Raw genomic sequence first — 10,263 nt, 5'->3', positions numbered from 1 at the left:
TGGCTCATATCTTCGGCTGCTCGGTTGGCTCAATGCCGTTCACGTATCTTGGCCTCCCCATGGGCACGACCAGGCCGACGCAGCTTGATCTCATGTCGTTGGTGCATGGGGTGGAAAGGAAAATGTAAACAGCTCTGGCTTTGATGTCATCGGGGGCCAAGCTCACTTTGGTCATTTCTGCAGTCACCTCGATGTTAATCTATGCCATGTGCACGATCAAGCTACACCCGAAAGTGATTGAGCACCTCGACAAGCTACGCAGATACTGTCTTTGGGCGAAGAACTCTAATGATGGTGTCAAAAATAAATCCCTTGCTGCCTGGGAATTGGTCTGTAGGCCCAAAAGCAAAGGGGGGCTTGGAGTCATCGATATCAAAACCCAGAATGTTGCCCTCCTTCTGAAACACCTGTTTAAGTTTTACAACCACCATGAAGTCCCATGGGTGACTTTGATCTAGGATACCTACTATACAGGCAGAATTCCACATGCGGTTGAACCGGTTTCTGGTGGCGCGACGTAATGCAGCTCAGCGATGTGTTCCATGGGGTCACCAAGGTTGCTCTGGACAACGGCTCCTCCTCCCTGTTCTGGAAAGATGCATGGTTCGATGATCGTGACACCCCGCTAATGGAGATCTTCCCCAGAGCTTTCTCTTTCTGCCTGAATGAAGACGAGCCCGTGGTTAATGTACTCACTGCCACGGACCCGAGCTTGATCTTCCACCTGCCGCTTTCCACGCAAGCTAGAGAGGAGATCAGGGAAATGCAACAAGGATCCATGCATGTCCTCCTTGACGGAGATTGCAACAACACCTGGGTTTGCAACCTTGGTGGATCTTTCTCATCCAAGAGATACTATGATCACTACTTCAAAGATATGGTAGTTGATGTGGCCTTTGGCTGGCTGTGGAGGGCCAAGAGCCCGATTAAGTTTAAAATGTTTGGTTGGCTCCTGATGGTTGATCGACTAAATACCAGGAATATGCTGAAACGCCGACATTTTGTTGTGACTGCGAACAACTACACATGCATGCTCTGTCAGAACCGTCCTGAGGAAACGGTTGAGCATCTCTTCTTCAATTGCTCATTTAGCCGTCAATGCTGGGACAAAGTTGGCATGCTCTGGCCAAGCTCTGGGAATAGGCTCACCCCGCTACATGCTGTCAAAGAGAGTTGGCGACGGCCGTTGTTTATGGATATTTTCTTGTTGGCTGCTTGTAGCCTGTGGAAGGAGAGAAACAATGTACATTTCAGGGGGATTCCACGCTCTTTTGATTCATGGTTGGCTAGGTTCAAAAATCTTTTGGCCTTGTTGGTTCACAATTGCAAGGAGGGCCTGCGTCCCTCCCAAGAAACCTATATACAAAGCTTGTAACCGCTGCTTAGGAGGAACTCTAGAATACATGGCCGGGGGGCCTTACAACCCACTTGTAACAATGTTGTAACTGGTTCCTTGTGAGTAATACAAAAGGCAGTGGGAGTCTCTCCCACTGTCGTGCAGTTTCAAAAAAAAGTCTTCAATCTTGTATCTTCATAGTCCAACAGTTCGGCATAAGCATATAGTTCGGCTGTCCGAGGACCCCCTAATCCAGGACTCCCTTAGTAGCCCCTGAACCAGGCTTCAATGACGATGAGTCCGGCGCGCAGATTGTCTTCAGCATTGCAAGGCGGGTTCCTTCTCCGAACACCCCAAAGAAGATCTTGAACACAAGAATCATGTCCGGCTCTGCAAAACAAATTCGACATACCACCGTAGAGAGCACAATATTCCACAAATTTAATCTGCTGACAACTTTCCCATAGCATGACATCATGCCGTGGCCCGGTATTTATTCAAACTGTTTTTTCCAACCTGCCACTGCACGTCTTGCGAGGCGGTTTTATTGGCACGTCTTGTCGAAGCAGAGATCGTGTCCCCTTTATCACAGGATTCTCATCAATACGGGCATGGGTAACCCAACCGTCCCATTAGTACGACTCCTTGGTTTAGGCAAGTCCCAAACGGCCGCGTGGAGGACGCTTGACATTCATCCTCTTTATAAAGAGGTCAAGACTTGTCCCTTTGTTTCCACGCCAGATCCTTCCCTTCTCCCACCTCGAGTTCCAACACCCAAGGTTTAGTCCAAGCACTCCGGACCTTCAAGCATGTTTGGATCCAACCTTCAAGGCTAGTGGATGGCCTCTTCCGCCACAGAGGAGGACATCAAGAAGCTTAGGGAGGCAAGGTATTTGAACGCCGAAATCCTTCACAGGCTTCCTGCTCAAGGGTAGGTTATTCCTACTCCCAAACCTAACGAGAGCGTCGTTTTCATCTCCCACTTCCTCCGAGGACTAGGCTTCGGTCTTCAACCCTTTGTTAGAGGGCTCATGTTCTATTACGGGCTAGATTTTCACGATCTAGCTCCAGATTCCTTCCTTCACATCTCGATGTTCATCGTTGTGTGTGAGGCCTTCCTCCGCATTACCCCACACTTCGGCTTATGGCTCAAGACCTTCAATGTGAAGTCGAAGATGATCAACGGGGAACACACGAAGTGCGGAGGCGCTATAATAAGCAAAGGCGTCGATGCTTTATGGCCAATGGGTTCCTTCCCGGAAGTTTCTGACCTATGGCAACGGGAGTGGTTTTACATCACAGTACCTCGAGGGAGGAAGTGGGTGGCCGCCCCGGCCTTCCGCTCTTGCCCTCCGCCATAGCTTGCATCATGGGTCAACAAGGGGCTGGGCTGGGGGTCGGTTGATGACGTGCGGATATTGCAAAGCCACATTCGGGATCTCCTTAAGAAGGATATCGGTCTTGTCAAAGTAATTCAAGTAATGCTAGTTCATCGGGTATTTCCGTGCCAACGTCGACCTCTCCATATGTGGGAGTTTAACCCGGAAGGACCACGAACTGTTCAGCACTTCTTCGGCAGGACGCTCGAAGGAATGTATCAATTATTCTTCGGGTCACAAATAAAGTGTCCGGTCACCACAGAGGACCCGGGCCTCAACTACAACCATCCAGATACCCACATAAGTAATTCCACGATCGAACATGCTGTCGTTATATTTGTCACAACATTACTCTGAAAAACTACCCTCGTCTAGGACTGGATAAGAAAGCCAGAGAGGATCAGGTGTTCGGCCCCTCTTCCCGAAGATTCGCCGAATCCTGTACTGACAAGGATGCTAGCTCGCGCACCTTATCAAGTGCCATCAAGGAAGGACAAGGAGAGGAATGAGGAGCCAAAAGCGGACTTCATGCCGGAGGTACGTTACGCATCCTGATCGAGGAATTTAGTACCCCCGTGTCGGAGGATGAACGGGGAGGAGAATCCAGCGTCCCCTCTCCCCACGGGGAGAAAAGGGCCACCCCTGAAGATTTGGAAGCAGAGATCTCCAGACGAGGAAGAAACCTTCATCAGGGGACCCCGCCCCGAAGGGCGACATTGCTGCACAACGCGCTCAGGGGGGCAGCCGTTAATCGAGCTATAAGTGAACAAAGGTGCTTAGTAAACCTACCCTGTTCTTTTCTTGAGAATAATGACCGAGACATATGTTTTGCAGTTCGGCCTATAGCCTCCGTCAAAAATGTTCGTCTTCGGGGGATCTTCTTCCGGAGATGATGGAGAGCGAAACGCCTCCTCCTACTTCTCTGCCTCATGAGGCGGACGACCCTAAGGTGTCGTCCCGGAGGATCTCTCCCGAGCCGCAAAGATTAGAAGGTCACTCTTTCGGCCGCCCGAAGACCGGGGCTTTCAGCTCCTAGAGAGAGCAACAGAAAAAGCCTCGGATTGTCTGATGTACAACCGGACACATTGATGGGTCTTCTGCAGCAAGCGGATATCTCAGAGGCACATCGTACCTTAATGGGCATGGTGGTGGAGAGGATTTCATCCGCAAAAAGCGGGTTGAATGAAGCTTTTACGAGCCTGCTAAGAGGCTTTGAGGTACGCAAAGTGATATTTTTTTTGATTGTACCGTACACGCAAGGTGTACTTTGTATAGATAGTAGCCCCTGAGACTCTAGCGAGCAGAGGATCATAGTCTCTGGTAATGATAGTGCTGATTTTGTACGCAGGCGGCTGCAGATCCGGCGGCTGACCGGACTGCTGAATTTGCTAAACTAAGGCGACAACTTGACATGGCGGATGCGGACATCATGCTTGTGAACAAGCAGCTTGACGAGGCACAGGGTATGTATATTTGGGTGGTCAGCAAATATTAATAAGAGCATGATGCTAGGATTGATAATATGCTTTGACTGCAGATGGTGCTGCCGCCGTGGAGACCCTTCGGGTAGAGCTTGCCCGGGCCAAGGAGCAAGCCAGGAGAAGCAATGTGGTTGCCGTGAAGGCAGCTGATGAATTAAAAGCCAAACAGGCTGCGCATCGCCAGAGTGAGGATAAAATAGCCAACATGACTCTTGAGCTACAAAATGTTGCCAGGCGATATGAGCTTCTCGAAAGGGAAAACCAAGCAAAAACGGTTGACCTAAAGAAGGCCTTACAAGCAACAAAGGAAACTCGCTCTGAGATCAGAGCGGCTCGGGAGGAGCTTCGGCAAGCCGGTGATATCGCGGCTGGGAAGCCATATTTATTGCGAACGAAATTCGGTGATCCAAAATATGCCCCTCTTGATCAATTGTAGGGTTCTTCAGACGCATACTTGGATTTGGCAAAGAGTGCAGCTGATGCGTCACAGTATTTCAAAGATCGAGAAGATCATGAGGTGGAAAGATTGTTCTGGTCGCAGTTCAGTACTCCAAAGCATCTGCTGCTGTTGAATGAGCAAATGGCTGAATGGGCCGAGCTCCATAGGTTATCCAGGCTTGCCATGAAGGCCGTCGTGGATCACCTGTGGCCGAAGGAACCAAGTCCAGATAGTTATTTTGGCTTGGTGCAACGATTTATTCGTGCTGTGCCGCATATCGACGCTGTCAAGAGGTCGGCGTGCATAGAGGGTCAGCGGATGGCCCTTGCCCGTGTTAAGACCTATTGGACAAAGATGGAGGCCACTGATGTTGCAACCAGGGGTCCGCCCGGGGGCCAGGACTCGCCCGAGCACTATTTTGAAGAAGTCTTAGAAGGTGCCCGTTTAATAGAGGCTGAGTGCTCAAAGAATACCATGTTAAAATGACATGTATCTTGATTGTAAAAACAATGCTTTTGATAAATAAAGGGTATATTTATACTTTTGCCCGTAAAGTATTGTAGTGTCTCCTATGTGGCCGCTTATGTATATACTAGCAAAAAATGCCCGTGTGTTGCACCGGGTATAAAATAAATCTGAGAGTTCGCATGGTATTCAAGTGTTTACCTGTCATGTGAATAATAAGTTTTTCCAATTAAAATGGTTGTAAGATTCATAATGATCCAATGAAGATCTCATTGTATTCCAAAAGTTTGTAATTTTTTTCTCTACTAATAAAACCAAATATTCAACTCGCTCTAAAGAAATTGAATTGTGTGTAATAAGTTGTTATTATTTAACAACCCAGTGTAAAAATAATTAAGAAAATCTAACCATTTATCGATCAACGGCTACTTCTTCGATGTGAAAGTAATTGTGCATGATTCGTATACCTGTAACAGTTTCTAATAGATCATATATTGATTCCTATATCTTGTATCCCTATTAACATTAATTCATATTTATGCTTTCCCACTTCAAAAATACTATGACCAAAAAGTAAAGAATTTACAATGGTTGTTACTCTTTTGTAAACAAATTACTATGCTTGCTACTCTTTTGTTGACACGTTGCCGCCAACAGTAGGAGCACACCCTCTATGCCAACATGACCACTTCCCTGGACATATCATCGGGCCTCGACGAGGATTAGGATTAGGATATGCAGAGCTGCGGGGAGATGGTACAACGGAGTGTAGTGCTCCCCCTCCCAGCGGGCGTGCAGGGCAAAACAGGGCACGAGCAAGATGCACCATTGTCGCACTCTCTTTATTCTTCATCCCTCGCTCTCTCCTCCCTATCTTACCGATGATATCGATGAGATCCAGAGTTCAGGAATTTCTTGAAGGTTAGCAAGTACCGGCGAGCTTCACATATCTTCTTTGTTAAGAAATACTCCCTCCGTCCCAAATTAAGTGACTCAAACTTGTACTTTCAATATTTCACTCACTTTTAATTATTACACTCCCTCCATCTTAAAATAGGTGTCTCAAGTTTATACTAACCATAGTACTCCCTCCGTTCCTAAGTCTTTTTAGAGATTTCAATATGGAGTACATATGAAGCAAAACGAGTGATTCTGCACTCTAAAATCTCTTTCTCTCTCTCTCTCTCTCTCTCTCTCTCTCTCTCTCTCTCTATATATATATATATATATATATATATATATATATATATATATGACAAATGTTTCCTACAAGCAGTGGTAGTTACCACCACTTTTTTTTGTATGTTGTATGTAGTATCTGTCAAAATTGAGAGTATGTACGCATAGTATGTAGTATATAACAATGATTAGGTAGTATATATACTAATTTTTAGATAGTATATACCATGTTTTGAGTATGCTCTTTTGTACGTATAAATATGTACGTATTTCATAAATATAACAAAAACTATGGGTTCATATGTAATTTTTTCATGTAACTTGCTTTGAAATATCTTAGATATAGTATATGAATATATTTAAAATGATAAAGTAGTATATATAGTAACGCATGGTAGTATATGAGACATATGGGGTAACTATCACCGGGTGGTAAGATGGATTTTCCCTACAGATTTAGATTTAAAAATAGAAGGAGTACAAAATCATGTATAAAATTATATTGAGAGACCTATTTTAGGACAGGGAGTATCTGATAATGTACAAACAACAAGCAACATCAAGTAACATGTGCTCCGGCAAATAAAAAATCGGTGCTAGCACGCATGCATCCAGTAGCTTCTAGCCGGTACAAGACCAATTTTATTTGGTTTCATTAAAGAAAAGTATCGGCCACCCACTGCGTGCCTTATCCCATCACCACTCATCTCCTTCTCTTATCCAGATCCATCCAAGCGCTTGTTCTCTTCCTCTTCTCCATCCAACCCAGTCAAATCAGCCGCACGTGCGCAGGCCGTGGTGGCTGACCAGGGCGGCACCCCCTAATCGGCGAGGAACCCAGAGCACGCCGTGGCTGGCGCCTTGGAGCTCCTCTGCCGTCGGCCTGATCTGTCTATCCTCTCAAGTCACCGGCCCCGTGGGCCAGCAGCCTCGCCTCCGACCCGATTCGGACCGCCCAGCCTTCGCCACCTGCGCCATGCCACAGAGGTTCGGCCGATCCCGCGAGCCGCCCATTCTTGATTCCTCCTCTGCTCGCGGCTAGCGTAGACTGCAAAAGGCCACAGGTCTCATCCAACCGCACCCTCTCACTGCCTTGCTCCTCCAACTCTCCCTTCTTCCTCCCCTACCTACCAGTCAGGGCTCTCTCCCTCTCCCGCTTCCCTTCGCCGCAGCTTTGCAACATATTTTCCCTTCGCCGCAGGACTCCACGAGGAGTGCGCTGCTGCGGGTGTCTGGCCAAGAAGCCGCGCGCTGGGTGATGTGGAGGACGACGACCTGCTGCTTCCTCAATCTCATCCTCCTTGCCAAGTCTCTTCTCTTTCTATTTAATCGGGAGCCCTCTCATGGTCTCTCTTCTCTTCCATTAATTCCACCACAAACATCTCGACTCTGGACGATGCAGGGAGATGGGGAGCGGCAGCACGCCAAGGTTGTTTCCTACTTTGAGCGCTCGGTGTGGGTGGCGCGGCCGCCGGATTTTAACTCTATGGAGGGTCTGGGATGGGGAGCAGGACATGTTGGAGATTGAGGAGCTTGCGAGTGGCGCCAGAGAAGATTTGGAGAGGATGGGGAGGGTAAGAAGAACATGGCGGCAGAGGGCGACAGGACCAGCACAAGCCGGAGAGGACTCGCGGTGGTGGAAGCCCGAGAAGGAGCGGAGGGTTTTATTTGTAGGGTTCTATTTGTAAAAACGAAACGTTTTTCCAGATTCACTAAAATAGGGATGGCGGGTTACCGCCAGTCGACGCCGCGCCCAGATCTGCCCGTCTTCCTCGCGCGGCCACCGCGCCTCACGTCGCCCGCCGGCCGCCTGCCCGTTCCCGCGGGTTAGGCATCTATATCGGGTTGGGGGAGGGGAGGGAGCGGGGAGGATGGTGGTGGTCACCTCCGGTGCGAGGCGAGGTCGAGCGGCAGGGTGGCCTGTGCCAGTGCCAATCGAGGCGAAGTGGTAGGGGCTATGCAGCACCTGTTCGGGACCTTTTTTTTTCTATCGCGAATCGTTATCGTTATTTCACTTAGGGACGTGAGTGCGGGTTGAATACCTAAAACAACAGGAACTATTTTGGAAAAAGGGCGCGACGGTGAACCCGGAGACCCAATCCGTGCTTTATTATTAGGGAGAGACTAGCAAAAGAGCCCGTGCGTTGCAACGGGACACAAATTTTAATAACTTATTAATTCCTCTAGAAAGGATGAACAGGTTAACTATGCATCCTTTGAATAGTAATGCTTAATTTGTGTGATGCTTGAATTGGATGGTGAACAACAAAAACTCACCTCATCTCTCATTTTTCCCAATGTCTATCCTCTGCTAGTTTCATGAAGATGACCTCTTCGAATACTCTACATAGTACCTGTAGAAAGCAAATAATATGATTAGTTTTGGAGAACAATAGTTGGGTAAACAAAATATGATGCTATTCTTTTCATTAGTGATGTGCCAGTGGAAAGTACCCATATGCATGCCTTCACTCTTAACAATCTCATGCCACGATTGCATCCGCGATCTAGGGAGAACTTTTCTCAGATAATGGGGAAAAAGATCAAACTATCAGATAAGATTTATTTTTCTCTTCAATGAATTTTTCGTAATAACGAAAAAACTATCATAAGATCTCTTTTCCTGGTCTGATCAATTTTTGTAATAATGAAGCAACTATCAACTATTGGATGAAATGAATTATCCAAAAATATAGGGAGAATTATTGGAGTGAAGCTATAAGAAATTAATAAAATCATCCAGTAAGTTAGTCCACATGAAATCAATGAACATAGTTCTCATGTCGCTGGCAGATTACCTTTGATAAACTGATAGTTATAGTTTTCTTGTCAAGAAAGGCAAACAAAATCTATCAGAAGACGTTAACTTACCATGCAATTGTATGTTTGTGTATCTTGTCGACAGAAGGTCTTAGCAACTGTCAAGTTTGGCAACTAAGAAGTGCCAAGTAATTTAGTTCATAATTATGAACTCTGACAGGTAGCAACAACAAGGTATTCCAGCGTTATTTCCTTTCGAATATGACGTTGTCGCCATCCCTTCCATCCGTCCTCTGATCTCTTTCTCTCTGGTGATCAACATTATTAGAATTCAGAATAGGACCAGCAGTTTCATACTTTACGGAACCTAAAAAACCATCGAGCGACCAGAGGCACAGCCACACACGCACACACGCGGATTCCATCGCCATCAATTTTCTTGAATGGATAGATAGATAGTGCACTACATCATCCAATACTAAAAAGTATTAGTGGTTTTCCGCTCTTCCTTGTTGAAGCCTTGTCTGAAGTACATCTAGCCCCCATCAACTCAAAGGGAAACAAAAGAAGAATTCAGAGATTGCTGCTATCGATCACAGTCATGGCTCTTCACAAGCTTCTGCATGTCTCTGTGCAGCCGCCCTGTAGAGCTACTCCACTGCGGCCGCGCACTCCGACGGCGGTGCAGCGAGGGCAAAGGCCAAGCCGGTTGGCTACCTCGGCCGCTGGGATAATCGGACTATCGTTGGCGCTGGGGCTGCACACGCGCGCCAGCAGCTCGCAAAACATCCGCCTCGACAAGCTCAAGTTGAGATCATGGGCTCGTGGCCGAGGTTGCAGATTCTCCAAGAGAGTTAGAACACAAAAAACTACCGTATTTGACATTGCAATAGAATCGAAAGGGTTCAGTGATGTGCGCATCTCTCACTGCTGTCTCTATCTCTCTGCGCTCTCTCTCTCTCTCTCTCTCTCTCTCTCTCTCTCTCTCTCTCTCTCTTCCTCACCTATCTCTTTTTTCTCCGCAGGACCAGATCAGTAGCTGCAGCAATCAACGCCTCTCTCTGCTCTCTCTACCTCTCATCTCTCTGCTCTCTCTCATCCTCTACAGCAGCATCGCCCAGCATGCCCTCTCCAGGCACCCATCGCCTCGAACACCACTCTGTTGCTGCTTAGACCAGCACCGTGGCCGCACTCAGATGCAACAGCAGAGAGTGGGAGAGTTCA

General features: G+C 47.3%; 2 long non-coding RNA genes across 2 annotated transcripts; one reads left to right on the top strand and one right to left on the bottom strand.

The window, feature by feature from the left end:
* The first annotated feature begins 7,020 nt into the window (after nt 1-7,020).
* Nucleotides 7,021-8,032, top strand: LOC119295661. Its single transcript, XR_005144150.1, has 2 exons — nt 7,021-7,587; nt 7,682-8,032. It is a non-coding gene; the product is annotated as an uncharacterized LOC119295661 (long non-coding RNA).
* A 447-nt stretch (nt 8,033-8,479) lies between these two features.
* Nucleotides 8,480-9,506, bottom strand: LOC119295662. The gene is made up of 3 exons (XR_005144151.1): nt 9,151-9,506; nt 8,734-8,796; nt 8,480-8,633 (listed from the first exon to the last, which is right to left on the bottom strand). It is a non-coding gene; the product is annotated as an uncharacterized LOC119295662 (long non-coding RNA).
* Nucleotides 9,507-10,263: the final 757 nt, after the last annotated feature.

Source organism: Triticum dicoccoides, chromosome 4B (genome assembly GCF_002162155.2).
Source record: "Triticum dicoccoides isolate Atlit2015 ecotype Zavitan chromosome 4B, WEW_v2.0, whole genome shotgun sequence".
NCBI lineage: Eukaryota > Viridiplantae > Streptophyta > Magnoliopsida > Poales > Poaceae > Triticum > Triticum dicoccoides.
This window is presented reverse-complemented; position numbering and strand designations above follow the sequence as displayed.